The following is a 14,915-nucleotide window of genomic DNA, read 5'->3' as shown; positions in this document are numbered from 1 at the left end:
CTGCTCCCATCAACTCATTCTGAGTATCGCTGCTCCCATCAACTCATTCTGAGTATCGCTGCTCCCATCACTCATTCTGAGTATCGCTGCTCCCATCCCCTCATTCTGAGTATCGCTGCTCCCATCCCCTCATTCTGAGTATCGCTGCTCCCATCCCCTCATTCTGAGTATCGCTGCTCCCATCCCCTCATTCTGAGTATCGCTGCTCCCATCAACTCATTCTGAGTATCGCTGCTCCCATCCCCTCATTCTGAGTATCGCTGCTCCCATCCCCTCATTCTGAGTATCGCTGCTCCCATCCCCTCATTCTGAGTATCGCTGCTCCCATCCCTCATTCTGAGTATCGCTGCTCCCATCCCCTCATTCTGAGTATCGCTGCTCCCATCAACTCTTCTGAGTATCGCTGCTTCCCATCCCCTCATTCTGAGTATCGCTGCTCTCATCCACCTCATTCTGAGTATCGCTGCTCCCATCAACTCATTCTGAGTATCGCTGCTCCATCCCCTCATTCTGAGTATCGCTGCTCCATCAACTCATTCTGAGTATCGCTGCTCCCATCCCCTCATTCTGAGTATCCGCTGCTCCCATCACCTCATTCTGAGTATCGCTGCTCCCATCCCTCATTCTGAGTATCGCTGCTCCCATCCCTTCATTCTGAGTATCGCTGCTCCCTCATCAAACTCATTCTGAGTATCGCTGCTCCCATCCCTTCATTCTGAGTATCGCTGCTCCCATCCCCTCATTCTGAGTATCGCTGCTCCCATCAACTCATTCTGAGTATCGCTGCTCCCATCAACTCATTCTGATATCGCTGCTCCATCCCCTCATTCTGAGTATCGCTGCTCCCATCCCCTCATTCTGGATATCGCTGCTCCCATCAACCTTCTGAGTATCGCTGCTCCCATCACCTCATTCTGAGTATCGCTGTCGCGTCACCCATCCCTTCTGAGTATCGCTGCTCCCATCAATATCTGAGTATCGCTGCTCCCATCCCCTCTACTGAGTATCGCTGCTCCCAGCAACTCATTCTGAGTATCGCTCATTCTGAGTATCGCTGCTCCCATCCCCTCATTCTGAGTATCGCTGCTCCCATCACCTCATTCTGAGTATCGCTGCTCCCATCCCCTCATTCTGAGTATCGCTGCTCCCATCCCCTCATTCTGAGTATCGCTGCTCCCATCCCCTCATTCTGAGTATCGCTGCTCCCATCCCCTCATTCTGAGTATCGCTGCTCCCATCAACTCATTCTGAGTATCGCTGCTCCCATCAACTCATTCTGAGTATCGCTGCTCCCATCCCTCATTCTGAGTATCGCTGCTCCCATCAACTCATTCTGAGTATCGCTGCTCCCATCAACTCATTCTGAGTATCGCTGCTCCCATCCCCTCATTCTGAGTATCGCTGCTCCCATCCCCTCATTCTGAGTATCGCTGCTCCCATCAACTCATTCTGAGTATCGCTGCTCCCATCCCCTCATTCTGAGTATCGCTGCTCCCATCCCCTCATTCTGAGTATCGCTGCTCCCATCCCCTCATTCTGAGTATCGCTGCTCCCATCCAACTCATTCTGAGTATCGCTGCTCCCATCACCTCATTCTGAGTATCGCTGCTCCCATCCCCTCATTCTGAGTATCGCTGCTCCCATCCCCTCATTCTGAGTATCGCTGCTCCCATCCCCTCATTCTGAGTATCGCTGCTCCCATCAACTCATTCTGAGTATCGCTGCTCCCATCAACTCATTCTGAGTATCGCTGCTCCCATCAACTCATTCTGAGTATCGCTGCTCCCATCCCCTCATTCTGAGTATCGCTGCTCCCATCAACTCATTCTGAGTATCGCTGCTCCCATCCCCTCATTCTGAGTATCGCTGCTCCCATCAACTCATTCTGAGTATCGCTGCTCCCATCACCTCATTCTGAGTATCGCTGCTCCCATCCCCTCATTCTGAGTATCGCTGCTCCCATCAACTCATTCTGAGTATCGCTGCTCCCATCCCCTCATTCTGAGTATCGCTGCTCCCATCCCCTCATTCTGAGTATCGCTGCTCCCATCCCCTCATTCTGAGTATCGCTGCTCCCATCCCCTCATTCTGAGTATCGCTGCTCCCATCCCCTCATTCTGAGTATCGCTGCTCCCATCAACTCATTCTGAGTATCGCTGCTCCCATCAACTCATTCTGAGTATCGCTGCTCCCATCCCCTCATTCTGAGTATCGCTGCTCCCATCCCCTCATTCTGAGTATCGCTGCTCCCATCAACTCATTCTGAGTATCGCTGCTCCCATCCCCTCATTCTGAGTATCGCTGCTCCCATCAACTCATTCTGAGTATCGCTGCTCCCATCAACTCATTCTGAGTATCGCTGCTCCCATCAACTCATTCTGAGTATCGCTGCTCCCATCAACTCATTCTGAGTATCGCTGCTCCCATCAACTCATTCTGAGTATCGCTGCTCCCATCCCCTCATTCTGAGTATCGCTGCTCCCATCCCCTCATTCTGAGTATCGCTGCTCCCATCCCCTCATTCTGAGTATCGCGGCAACCATCCCCTCATTCTGAGTATCGCTGCTCCCATCAACTCATTCTGAGTATCGCTGCTCCCATCCCCTCATTCTGAGTATCGCTGCTCCCATCCCCTCATTCTGAGTATCGCGGCTCCCATCCCTCATTCTGAGTATCGCTGCTCCCATCCCCTCATTCTGAGTATCGCTGCTCCCATCCCCTCATTCTGAGTATCGCTGCTCCCATCCCCTCATTCTGAGTATCGCTGCTCCCATCCCCTCATTCTGAGTATCGCTGCTCCCATCCCCTCATTCTGAGTATCGCTGCTCCCATCAACTCATTCTGAGTATCGCTGCTCCCATCCCCTCATTCTGAGTATCGCTGCTCCCATCAACTCATTCTGAGTATCGCTGCTCCCATCCCCTCATTCTGAGTATCGCTGCTCCCATCCCCTCATTCTGAGTATCCCTGCTCCCATCAACTCATTCTGAGTATCGCTGCTCCCATCCCTCATTCTGAGTATCGCTGCTCCCATCAACTCATTCTGAGTATCGCTGCTCCCATCAACTCATTCTGAGTATCGCTGCTCCCATCACTCATTCTGAGTATCGCTGCTCCCATCACCCTCATTCTGAGTATCGCTGCTCCCATCAACTCATTCTGAGTATCGCTGCTCCCATCAACTCATTCTGAGTATCGCTGCTCCCATCAACTCATTCTGAGTATCGCTGCTCCCATCCCCTCATTCTGAGTATCGCTGCTCCCATCCCCTCATTCTGAGTATCGCTGCTCCCATCACCTCATTCTGAGTATCGCTGCTCCCATCAACTCATTCTGAGTATCGCTGCTCCCATCAACTCATTCTGAGTATCGCTGCTCCCATCACTCATTCTGAGTATCGCTGCTCCCATCCCCTCATTCTGAGTATCGCTGCTCCCATCCCCTCATTCTGAGTATCGCTGCTCCCATCACCTCATTCTGAGTATCGCTGCTCCCATCCCCTCATTCTGAGTATCGCTGCTCCCATCCCCTCATTCTGAGTATCGCTGCTCCCATCCCCTCATTCTGAGTATCGCTTGCTCCCATCCCCTCATTCTGAGTATCGCTGCTCCCATCAACTCATTCTGAGTATCGCTGCTCCCATCCCCTCATTCTGAGTATCGCTGCTTCCCATCCCTCATTCTGAGTAATCGCTGCTCCCATCAAGCTCATTCTGAGATCGCTGCTACCCATCCCCTCATTCTGAGTATCGCTGCTCCCATCCCCTCATTCTGAGTATCGCTGCTCCCCATCCACCTCATTCTGTAGTATCCGCTGCTCGCCATCCCCAACTCATATCTGAGTATAGCTGCTCCCATCCTCTCATTCTGAGTATCGCTGCTCCCATCACTCCATTCTGAGTATCGCTGCTACCAATCCCCCTCATTCTGAGTATCGCTGCTCCATCAACTCATTCTGAGGTATCGCTGCTCCCATCAACTCATGTCTGGAGTATCGCTGCTCCCATCAACTCATTCTGAGTAATCGCTGTCCATCAACTCATTCTGAGTTATCGCTGCTCCCATCAAATTCCATTCTGAGTATCGCTGCTCCATCAACTCATTCTGAGTATCGGCTGCTCCCATCAACTCAGTCTGAGTATCGCTGCTCCATCATCGCATTCTGAGTATCGCTGCTCCCATCCCCTCATTCTGAGTATCGCTGCTCCCATCCCCTCATTCTGAGTATCGCTGCTCCCATCAACTCATTCTGAGTATCGCTGCTCCCATCCCCTCATTCTGAGTATCGCTGCTCCCATCCCCTCATTCTGAGTATCGCTGCTCCCATCCCCTCATTCTGAGTATCGCTGCTCCCATCCCCTCATTCTGAGTATCGCTGCTCCCATCCCCTCATTCTGAGTATCGCTGCTCCCATCCCCTCATTCTGAGTATCGCTGCTCCCATCCCCTCATTCTGAGTATCGCTGCTCCCATCCCCTCATTCTGAGTATCGCTGCTCCCATCCCCTCATTCTGAGTATCGCTGCTCCCATCCCCTCATTCTGAGTATCGCTGCTCCCATCAACTCATTCTGAGTATCGCTGCTCCCATCAACTCATTCTGAGTATCGCTGCTCCCATCACTCATTCTGAGTATCGCTGCTCCCATCACCTCATTCTGAGTATCGCTGCTCCCATCAACTCATTCTGAGTATCGCTGCTCCCATCAACTCATTCTGAGTATCGCTGCTCCCATCAACTCATTCTGAGTATCGCTGCTCCCATCAACTCATTCTGAGTATCGCTGCTCCCATCCCTCATTCTGAGTATCGCTGCTCCCATCAACTCATTCTGAGTATCGCTGCTCCCATCAACTCATTCTGAGTATCGCTGCTCCCATCAACTCATTCTGAGTATCGCTGCTCCCATCAACTCATTCTGAGTATCGCTGCTCCCATCCCCTCATTCTGAGTATCGCTGCTCCCATCAACTCATTCTGAGTATCGCTGCTCCCATCCCCTCATTCTGAGTATCGCTGCTCCATCAACTCATTCTGAGTATCGCTGCTCCCATCAACTCATTCTGAGTATCGCTGCTCCCATCCCCTCATTCTGAGTATCGCTGCTCCCATCAACTCATTCTGAGTATCGCTGCTCCCATCCCCTCATTCTGAGTATCGCTGCTTCCCATCACTCATTCTGAGTAATCGCTTGCTCCCATCACTCATTCTGAGTATCGCTGCTCCCATCCCCTCATTCTGAGTATCGCTGCTCCCATCACTCATTCTGAGTATCGCTGCTCCCATCAACTCATTCTGAGTATCGCTGCTTCCCATCCCCTCATTCTGAGTATCGCTGCTCCATCAACTCATTCTGAGTATCGCTGCTCCCATCAACTCATTCTGAGTATCGCTGCTCCCATCAACTCATTCTGAGTATCGCTGCTCCCATCACCTCATTCTGAGTATCGCTGCTCCCATCCCCTCATTCTGAGTATCGCTGCTCCCATCAACTCATTCTGAGTATCGCTGCTCCCCTATCAACTCATTCTGAGTATCGCTGCTCCCATCCCCTCATTCTGAGTATCGCTGCTCCCATCAACTCATTCTGAGTATCGCTGCTCCCATCCCCTCATTCTGAGTATCGCTGCTCCCATCCCCTCATTCTGAGTATCGCTGCTCCCATCAACTCATTCTGAGTATCGCTGCTCCCATCCCCTCATTCTGAGTATCGCTGCTCCCATCAACTCATTCTGAGTATCGCTGCTCCCATCCCCTCATTCTGAGTATCGCTGCTCCCATCCCCTCATTCTGAGTATCGCTGCTCCCATCAACTCATTCTGAGTATCGCTGCTCCCATCAACTCATTCTGAGTATCGCTGCTCCCATCCCCTCATTCTGAGTATCGCTGCTCCCATCAACTCATTCTGAGTATCGCTGCTCCCATCAACTCATTCTGAGTATCGCTGCTCCCATCAACTCATTCTGAGTATCGCTGCTCCCATCCCCTCATTCTGAGTATCGCTGCTCCCATCAACTCATTCTGAGTATCGCTGCTCCCATCAACTCATTCTGAGTATCGCTGCTCCCATCAACTCATTCTGAGTATCGCTGCTCCCATCCCCTCATTCTGAGTATCGCTGCTCCCATCAACTCATTCTGAGTATCGCTGCTCCCATCCCCTCATTCTGAGTATCGCTGCTCCCATCACTCATTCTGAGTATCGCTGCTCCCATCCCCTCATTCTGAGTATCGCTGCTCCCATCCCCTCATTCTGAGTATCGCTGCTCCCATCCCCTCATTCTGAGTATCGCTGCTCCCATCCCCTCATTCTGAGTATCGCTGCTCCCATCAACTCATTCTGAGTATCGCTGCTCCCATCCCCTCATTCTGAGTATCGCTGCTCCCATCACTCATTCTGAGTATCGCTGCTCCCATCAACTCATTCTGAGTATCGCTGCTCCCATCCACTCATTCTGAGTATCGCTGCTCCCATCAACTCATTCTGAGTATCGCTGCTCCCCATCACCCTCATTCTGAGTATCGCTGCTCCCATCCCCTCATTCTGAGTATCGCTGCTCCCATCCCCTCATTCTGAGTATCGCTGCTCCCATCCCCTCATTCTGAGTATCGCTGCTCCCATCAACTCATTCTGAGTATCGCTGCTCCCATCCCCTCATTCTGAGTATCGCTGCTCCCATCACCCTCATTCTGAGTATCGCTGCTCCCATCAACTCATTTCTGAGTATCGCTGCTCCCAATCCCCTCATTCTGAGTATCGCTGCTCCCATCACCTCATTCTGAGTATCGCTGCTCCCATCAACTCATTCTGAGTAATCGATGCTCCATCCCCTCATTCTGAGTATCGCTGCTCCCATCCCCTCATTCTGAGTATCGCTGCTCGCCATCCCTCATTCTGAGTATCGCTGCTCCCATCACTCATTCTGAGTATCGCTGCTCTCCATCAACTCATTCTGAGTATCGCTGCTCCCATCCCTCATTCTGAGTATCGCTGCTCCCATCAACTCATTCTGAGTATCGCTGCTCCCATCCCCCTCATTCTGAGTATCGCTGCTCCCCATCCCCTCATTCTGAGTATCGCTGCCTTCCATCAACTCATTCTGAGTTATCAGCTGCTCCCATCCCCTCATTCTGAGTATCGCTGCTCCCATCACCCTCATTCTGAGTATCGCTGCTCCCATCAACTCATTCTGAGTATCGCTGCTCCCATCCCCTCATTCTGAGTATCGCTGCTCCCATCAACTCATTCTGAGTATCGCTGCTCCCATCCCCTCATTCTGAGTATCGCTGCTCCCATCAACTCATTCTGAGTATCGCTGCTCCCATCAACTCATTCTGAGTATCGCTGCTCCCATCCCCTCATTCTGAGTATCGCTGCTCCCATCAACTCATTCTGAGTATCGCTGCTCCCATCAACTCATTCTGAGTATCGCTGCTCCCATCCCCTCATTCTGAGTATCGCTGCTCCCATCAACTCATTCTGAGTATCGCTGCTCCCATCCCCTCATTCTGAGTATCGCTGCTCCCATCCCCTCATTCTGAGTATCGCTGCTCCCATCCCCTCATTCTGAGTATCGCTGCTCCCATCCCCTCATTCTGAGTATCGCTGCTCCCATCCCCTCATTCTGAGTATCGCTGCTCCCATCCCCTCATTCTGAGTATCGCTGCTCCCATCAACTCATTCTGAGTATCGCTGCTCCCATCCCCTCATTCTGAGTATCGCTGCTCCCATCCCCTCATTCTGAGTATCGCTGCTCCCATCAACTCATTCTGAGTATCGCTGCTCCCATCCCCTCATTCTGAGTATCGCTGCTCCCATCAACTCATTCTGAGTATCGCTGCTCCCATCAACTCATTCTGAGTATCGCTGCTCCCATCAACTCATTCTGAGTATCGCTGCTCCCATCCCCTCATTCTGAGTATCGCTGCTCCCATCCCCTCATTCTGAGTATCGCTGCTCCCATCAACTCATTCTGAGTATCGCTGCTCCCATCCCCTCATTCTGAGTATCGCTGCTCCCATCAACTCATTCTGAGTATCGCTGCTCCCATCAACTCATTCTGAGTATCGCTGCTCCCATCAACTCATTCTGAGTATCGCTGCTCCCATCCCCTCATTCTGAGTATCGCTGCTCCCATCAACTCATTCTGAGTATCGCTGCTCCCATCAACTCATTCTGAGTATCGCTGCTCCCATCCCTCATTCTGAGTATCGCTGCTCCCATCAAACTCATTCGAGTATCGCTGCTCCATCCCCTCATTCTGAGTATCGCTGCTCCCATCAACTCATTCTGAGTATCGCTGCTCCCATCCCCTCATTCTGAGTATCGCTGCTCCCATCCCCTCATTCTGAGTATCGCTGCTCCCATCCCCTCATTCTGAGTATCGCTGCTCCCATCCCCTCATTCTGAGCTATCGCTGCTCCCATCAACTCATTCTGAGTATCGCTGCTCCCATCCCCTCATTCCTGAGTATCGCTGCTCCCATCCACTCATTCTGAGTAATCGCTGCTCCCATCAACTCATTCTGAGTATCGCTGCTCCCATCCCCTCATTCTGAGTATCGCTGCTCCCATCAACTCATTCTGAGTATCGCTGCTCCCATCAACTCATTCTGAGTATCGCTGCTCCCATCAACTCATTCTGAGTATCGCTGCTCCATCACTCTTTCTGAGTATCGCCTGCACCCATCAACCTCATTCTGAGTATCGCTGCTCCCATCCCCTCATTCTGAGTATCGCTGCTCCCATCCCCTCATTCTGAGTATCGCTGCTCCCATCCCCTCATTCTGAGTATCGCTGCTCCCATCAACTCATTCTGAGTATCGCTGCTCCCATCCCCTCATTCTGAGTATCGCTGCTCCCATCAACTCATTCTGAGTATCGCTGCTCCCATCCCCTCATTCTGAGTATCGCTGCTCCCATCAACTCATTCTGAGTATCGCTGCTCCCATCCCCTCATTCTGAGTATCGCTGCTCCCATCAACTCATTCTGAGTATCGCTGCTCCCATCCCCTCATTCTGAGTATCGCTGCTCCCATCCCCTCATTCTGAGTATCGCTGCTCCCATCCCCTCATTCTGAGTATCGCTGCTCCCATCAACTCATTCTGAGTATCGCTGCTCCCATCAACTCATTCTGAGTATCGCTGCTCCCATCAACTCATTCTGAGTATCGCTGCTCCCATCCCCTCATTCTGAGTATCGCTGCTCCCATCAACTCATTCTGAGTATCGCTGCTCCCATCAACTCATTCTGAGTATCGCTGCTCCCATCAACTCATTCTGAGTATCGCTGCTCCCATCAACTCATTCTGAGTATCGCTGCTCCCATCAACTCATTCTGAGTATCGCTGCTCCCATCAACTCATTCTGAGTATCGCTGCTCCCATCCCCTCATTCTGAGTATCGCTGCTCCCATCAACTCATTCTGAGTATCGCTGCTCCCATCCCTCATTCTGAGTATCGCTGCTCCCATCCCCTCATTCTGAGTATCGCTGCTCCCATCAACTCATTCTGAGTATCGCTGCTCCCATCCCCTCATTCTGAGTATCGCTGCTCCCATCCCTCATTCTGAGTATCGCTGCTCCCATCCCCTCATTCTGAGTATCGCTGCTCCCATCAACTCATTCTGAGTATCGCTGCTCCCATCAACTCATTCTGAGTATCGCTGCTCCCATCAACTCATTCTGAGTATCGCTGCTCCCATCAACTCATTCTGAGTATCGCTGCTCCCATCCCCTCATTCTGAGTATCGCTGCTCCCATCCCCTCATTCTGAGTATCGCTGCTCCCATCCCCTCATTCTGAGTATCGCTGCTCCCATCAACTCATTCTGAGTATCGCTGCTCCCATCCCCTCATTCTGAGTATCGCTGCTCCCATCCTCATTCTGAGTATCGCTGCTCCCATCCCCTCATTCTGAGTATCGCTGCTCCCATCAACTCATTCTGAGTATCGCTGCTCCCATCCCCTCATTCTGAGTATCGCTGCTCCCATCAACTCATTCTGAGTATCGCTGCTCCCATCAACTCATTCTGAGTATCGCTGCTCCCATCAACTCATTCTGAGTATCGCTGCTCCCATCCCCTCATTCTGAGTATCGCTGCTCCCATCCCCTCATTCTGAGTATCGCTGCTCCCATCAACTCATTCTGAGTATCGCTGCTCCCATCCCCTCATTCTGAGTATCGCTGCTCCCATCCCCTCATTCTGAGTATCGCTGCTCCCATCAACTCATTCTGAGTATCGCTGCTCCCATCAACTCATTCTGAGTATCGCTGCTCCCATCAACTCATTCTGAGTATCGCTGCTCCCATCAACTCATTCTGAGTATCGCTGCTCCCATCAACTCATTCTGAGTATCGCTGCTCCCATCCCCTCATTCTGAGTATCGCTGCTCCCATCCCCTCATTCTGAGTATCGCTGCTCCCATCCCCTCATTCTGAGTATCGCTGCTCCCATCCCCTCATTCTGAGTATCGCTGCTCCCATCCCCTCATTCTGAGTATCGCTGCTCCCATCCCCTCATTCTGAGTATCGCTGCTCCCATCCCTCATTCTGAGTATCGCTGCTCCCATCCCCTCATTCTGAGTATCGCTGCTCCCATCCCTCATTCTGAGTATCGCTGCTCCAATCCCTCATTCTGAGTATCGCTGCTCCCATTCCCTCATTCTGAGTATCGCTGCTCCCATTCCCTCATCCAGAGTATCGTTGCACCAATCCCCTCATCCTGAGTATCGATGCTCCCATCCCTCATTCTGAGTATCGCTGCTCCCATTCCCTCATTCTGAGTATCGCTGCTCCCATCAACTCATTCTGAGTATCGCTGCTCCCATCAACTCATTCTGAGTATCGCTGCTCCCATCAACTCATTCTGAGTATCGCTGCTCCCATCAACTCATTCTGAGTATCGCTGCTCCCATCAACTCATTCTGAGTATCGCTGCTCCCATCCCCTCATTCTGAGTATCGCTGCTCCCATCAACTCATTCTGAGTATCGCTGCTCCCATCCCCTCATTCTGAGTATCGCTGCTCCCATCCCCTCATTCTGAGTATCGCTGCTCCCATCACTCATTCTGAGTATCGCTGCTCCCATCAACTCATTCTGAGTATCGCTGCTCCCATCCCCTCATTCTGAGTATCGCTGCTCCCATCCCCTCATTCTGAGTATCGCTGCTCCCATCCCCTCATTCTGAGTATCGCTGCTCCCATCCCCTCATTCTGAGTATCGCTGCTCCCATCAACTCATTCTGAGTATCGCTGCTCCCATCAACTCATTCTGAGTATCGCTGCTCCCATCAACTCATTCTGAGTATCGCTGCTCCCATCAACTCATTCTGAGTATCGCTGCTCCCATCCCCTCATTCTGAGTATCGCTGCTCCCATCCCCTCATTCTGAGTATCGCTGCTCCCATCCCCTCATTCTGAGTATCGCTGCTCCCATCCCCTCATTCTGAGTATCGCTGCTCCCATCAACTCATTCTGAGTATCGCTGCTCCCATCCCCTCATTCTGAGTATCGCTGCTCCCATCAACTCATTCTGAGTATCGCTGCTCCCATCCCCTCATTCTGAGTATCGCTGCTCCCATCAACTCATTCTGAGTATCGCTGCTCCCATCCCCTCATTCTGAGTATCGCTGCTCCCATCCCTCATTCTGAGTATCGCTGCTCCCATCCCCTCATTCTGAGTATCGCTGCTCCCATCAACTCATTCTGAGTATCGCTGCTCCCATCCCCTCATTCTGAGTATCGCTGCTCCCATCCCCTCATTCTGAGTATCGCTGCTCCCATCCCCTCATTCTGAGTATCGCTGCTCCCATCCCCTCATTCTGAGTATCGCTGCTCCCATCCCCTCATTCTGAGTATCGCTGCTCCCATCCCCTCATTCTGAGTATCGCTGCTCCCATCAACTCATTCTGAGTATCGCTGCTCCCATCCCCTCATTCTGAGTATCGCTGCTCCCATCAACTCATTCTGAGTATCGCTGCTCCCATCAACTCATTCTGAGTATCGCTGCTCCCATCCCCTCATTCTGAGTATCGCTGCTCCCATCAACTCATTCTGAGTATCGCTGCTCCCATCCCCTCATTCTGAGTATCGCTGCTCCCATCAACTCATTCTGAGTATCGCTGCTCCCATCCCCTCATTCTGAGTATCGCTGCTCCCATCCCCTCATTCTGAGTATCGCTGCTCCCATCCCCTCATTCTGAGTATCGCTGCTCCCATCCCCTCATTCTGAGTATCGCTGCTCCCATCACCTCATTCTGAGTATCGCTGCTCCCATCACTCATTCTGAGTATCGCTGCTCCGCATCAACTCATTCTGAGTATCGCTGCTCCCATCAACTCATTCTGAGTATCGCTGCTCCATCAACTCATTCTGAGTATCGCTGCTCCCATCAACTCATTCTGAGTATCGCTGCTCCCATCCCCTCATTCTGAGTATCGCTGCTCCCATCAACTCATTCTGAGTATCGCTGCTCCCATCAACTCATTCTGAGTATCGCTGCTCCCATCACTCATTCTGAGTATCGCTGCTCCCATCCCCTCATTCTGAGTATCGCTGCTCCCATCAACTCATTCTGAGTATCGCTGCTCCCATCCCCTCATTCTGAGTATCGCTGCTCCCATCCCTCATTCTGAGTATCGCTGCTCCCATCCCTCATTCTGAGTATCGCTGCTCCCATCCCTCATTCTGAGTATCGCTGCTCCCATCAACTCATTCTGAGTATCGCTGCTCCCATCCCCTCATTCTGAGTATCGCTGCTCCCATCCCCTCATTCTGAGTATCGCTGCTCCCTCAACTCATTCTGAGTATCGCTGCTTCCCTTCCCACATCCCCTCCATTCTGGTACGCTGCTCCCCTCCCCTCATTCTGAGTATCGCTGCTCCCATCCCCTCATTCTGGAGTATCGCTGCTCCCAATCAACTCATTCTGAGTATCGCTGCTCCCATCAACTCATTCTGAGTATCGCTGCCTCCCCATCCCCTCATACTGAGTATCGCTGCTCCCATCCCCTCATTCTGAGTATCGCTGCTCCCATCAATACTCATTCTGAGTATCGCTGCTCCCATCCCCTCATTCTGAGTATCGCTGCTCCATCAAACTCATTCTGAGTATCTCTGCTCCATCACTCATTCTGAGTCTCGCTGCTCCCATTTCCCTCATTCTGAGGTATCCGCTGCTCCCTCCCCTCATTCATGACTTATCGCTGCTCCCATCCCCTCATTCTGAGTATCGCTGCTCCCATCAACTCATTCTGAGTATCGCTACTCCCATCCCCTCATTCTGAGTATCGCTGCTCCCATTCCCTCATTCTGAGTATCGCTGCTCCCATCAACTCATTCTGAGTATCGCTGCTCCCATCCCCTCATCTGAGTATCGCTGCTCCCACTCACCCTCATTCTGAGTATCGGCTGCTCCCATCAACTCATTCTGAGTATCGCTGCTCCATCAACCTCATTCGAGTATCGCTGCTCCCATCAACTCATTCTGAGTATCGCTGCTCCCATCAACTCATTCTGAGTATCGCTGCTCCCATCCCCTCATTCTGAGTATCGCTGCTCCCCATCCCCTCATTCTGAGTATCGCTGCTCCATCAACAAATATAGCTGCTCCCATCAATCATCTGAGTACGCTGCTCCCATCCCCTCAGTCTGAGTATCGCTGCTCCCTTCAACTCATTCTGAGGGTATCGCTGCTCCCATTCAACTCATTCTGAGTATCGCTGCTCCCATCCCCTCATTCTGAGTATCGCTGCTCTCCCATCCCCTCATTCTGAGTATCGCTGCTCCCATCAACTCATTCTGAGTATCGCTGCTCCCATCAACGCATTCTGAGTATCGCTGCTCCCATCACCTCATTCTGAGTATCGCTGCTCCCATCCCTCATTCTGAGTATCGCTGCTCCCATCACCTCATTCTGAGTATCGCTGCTCCCATCCCCTCATTCTGAGTATCGCTGCTCCCATCCCCTCATTCCTGAGTATCGCTGCTCCCATCAACTCATTCTGAGTATCGCTGCTCCCATCCACTCATTCTGAGTATCGCTGCTCCCATCCCCTCAATCTTCCTGCTCCCATCCCTCATTCTGAGTATCGCTGCTCCCATCAACTCATTCTGAGTATCGCTGCTCCCATCAACTCATTCTGAGTATCGCTGCTCCCATCCCCTCATTCTGAGTATCGCTGCTCCCATCCCCTCATTCTGAGTATCGCTGCTCCCATCCCCTCATTCTGAGTATCGCTGCTCCCATCAACTCATTCTGAGTATCGCTGCTCCCATCCCCTCATTCTGAGTATCGCTGCTCCCATCCCCTCATTCTGAGTATCGCTGCTCCCATCCCCTCATTCTGAGTATCGCTGCTCCCATCCCCTCATTCTGAGTATCGCTGCTCCCATCCACTCATTCTGAGTATCGCTGCTCCCATCAACTCATTCTGAGTATCGCTGCTCCCATCCCCTCATTCTGAGTATCGCTGCTCCCATCCCTCATTCTGAGTATCGCTGCTCCCATCCCCTCATTCTGAGTATCGCTGCTCCCATCAACTCATTCTGAGTATCGCTGCTCCCATCACCTCATTCTGAGTATCGCTGCTCCCATCCCCTCATTCTGAGTATCGCTGCTCCCATCAACTCATTCTGAGTATCGCTGCTCCCATCAACTCATTCTGAGTATCGCTGCTCCCATCAACTCATTCTGAGTATCGCTGCTCCCATCAACTCATTCTGAGTATCGCTGCTCCCATCAACTCATTCTGAGTATCGCTGCTCCCATCCCCTCATTCTGAGTATCGCTGCTCCCATCAACTCATTCTGAGTATCGCTGCTCCCATCCCCTCATTCTGAGTATCGCTGCTCCCATCCCCTCATTCTGAGTATCGCTGCTCCCATCCCCTCATTCTGAGTATCGCTGCTCCCATCCCCTCATT

The sequence above is a fragment of the Carcharodon carcharias genome, chromosome 25 (assembly GCF_017639515.1).
Source record: "Carcharodon carcharias isolate sCarCar2 chromosome 25, sCarCar2.pri, whole genome shotgun sequence".
Classification (NCBI taxonomy): domain Eukaryota; kingdom Metazoa; phylum Chordata; class Chondrichthyes; order Lamniformes; family Lamnidae; genus Carcharodon; species Carcharodon carcharias.
This window is presented reverse-complemented; position numbering follows the sequence as displayed.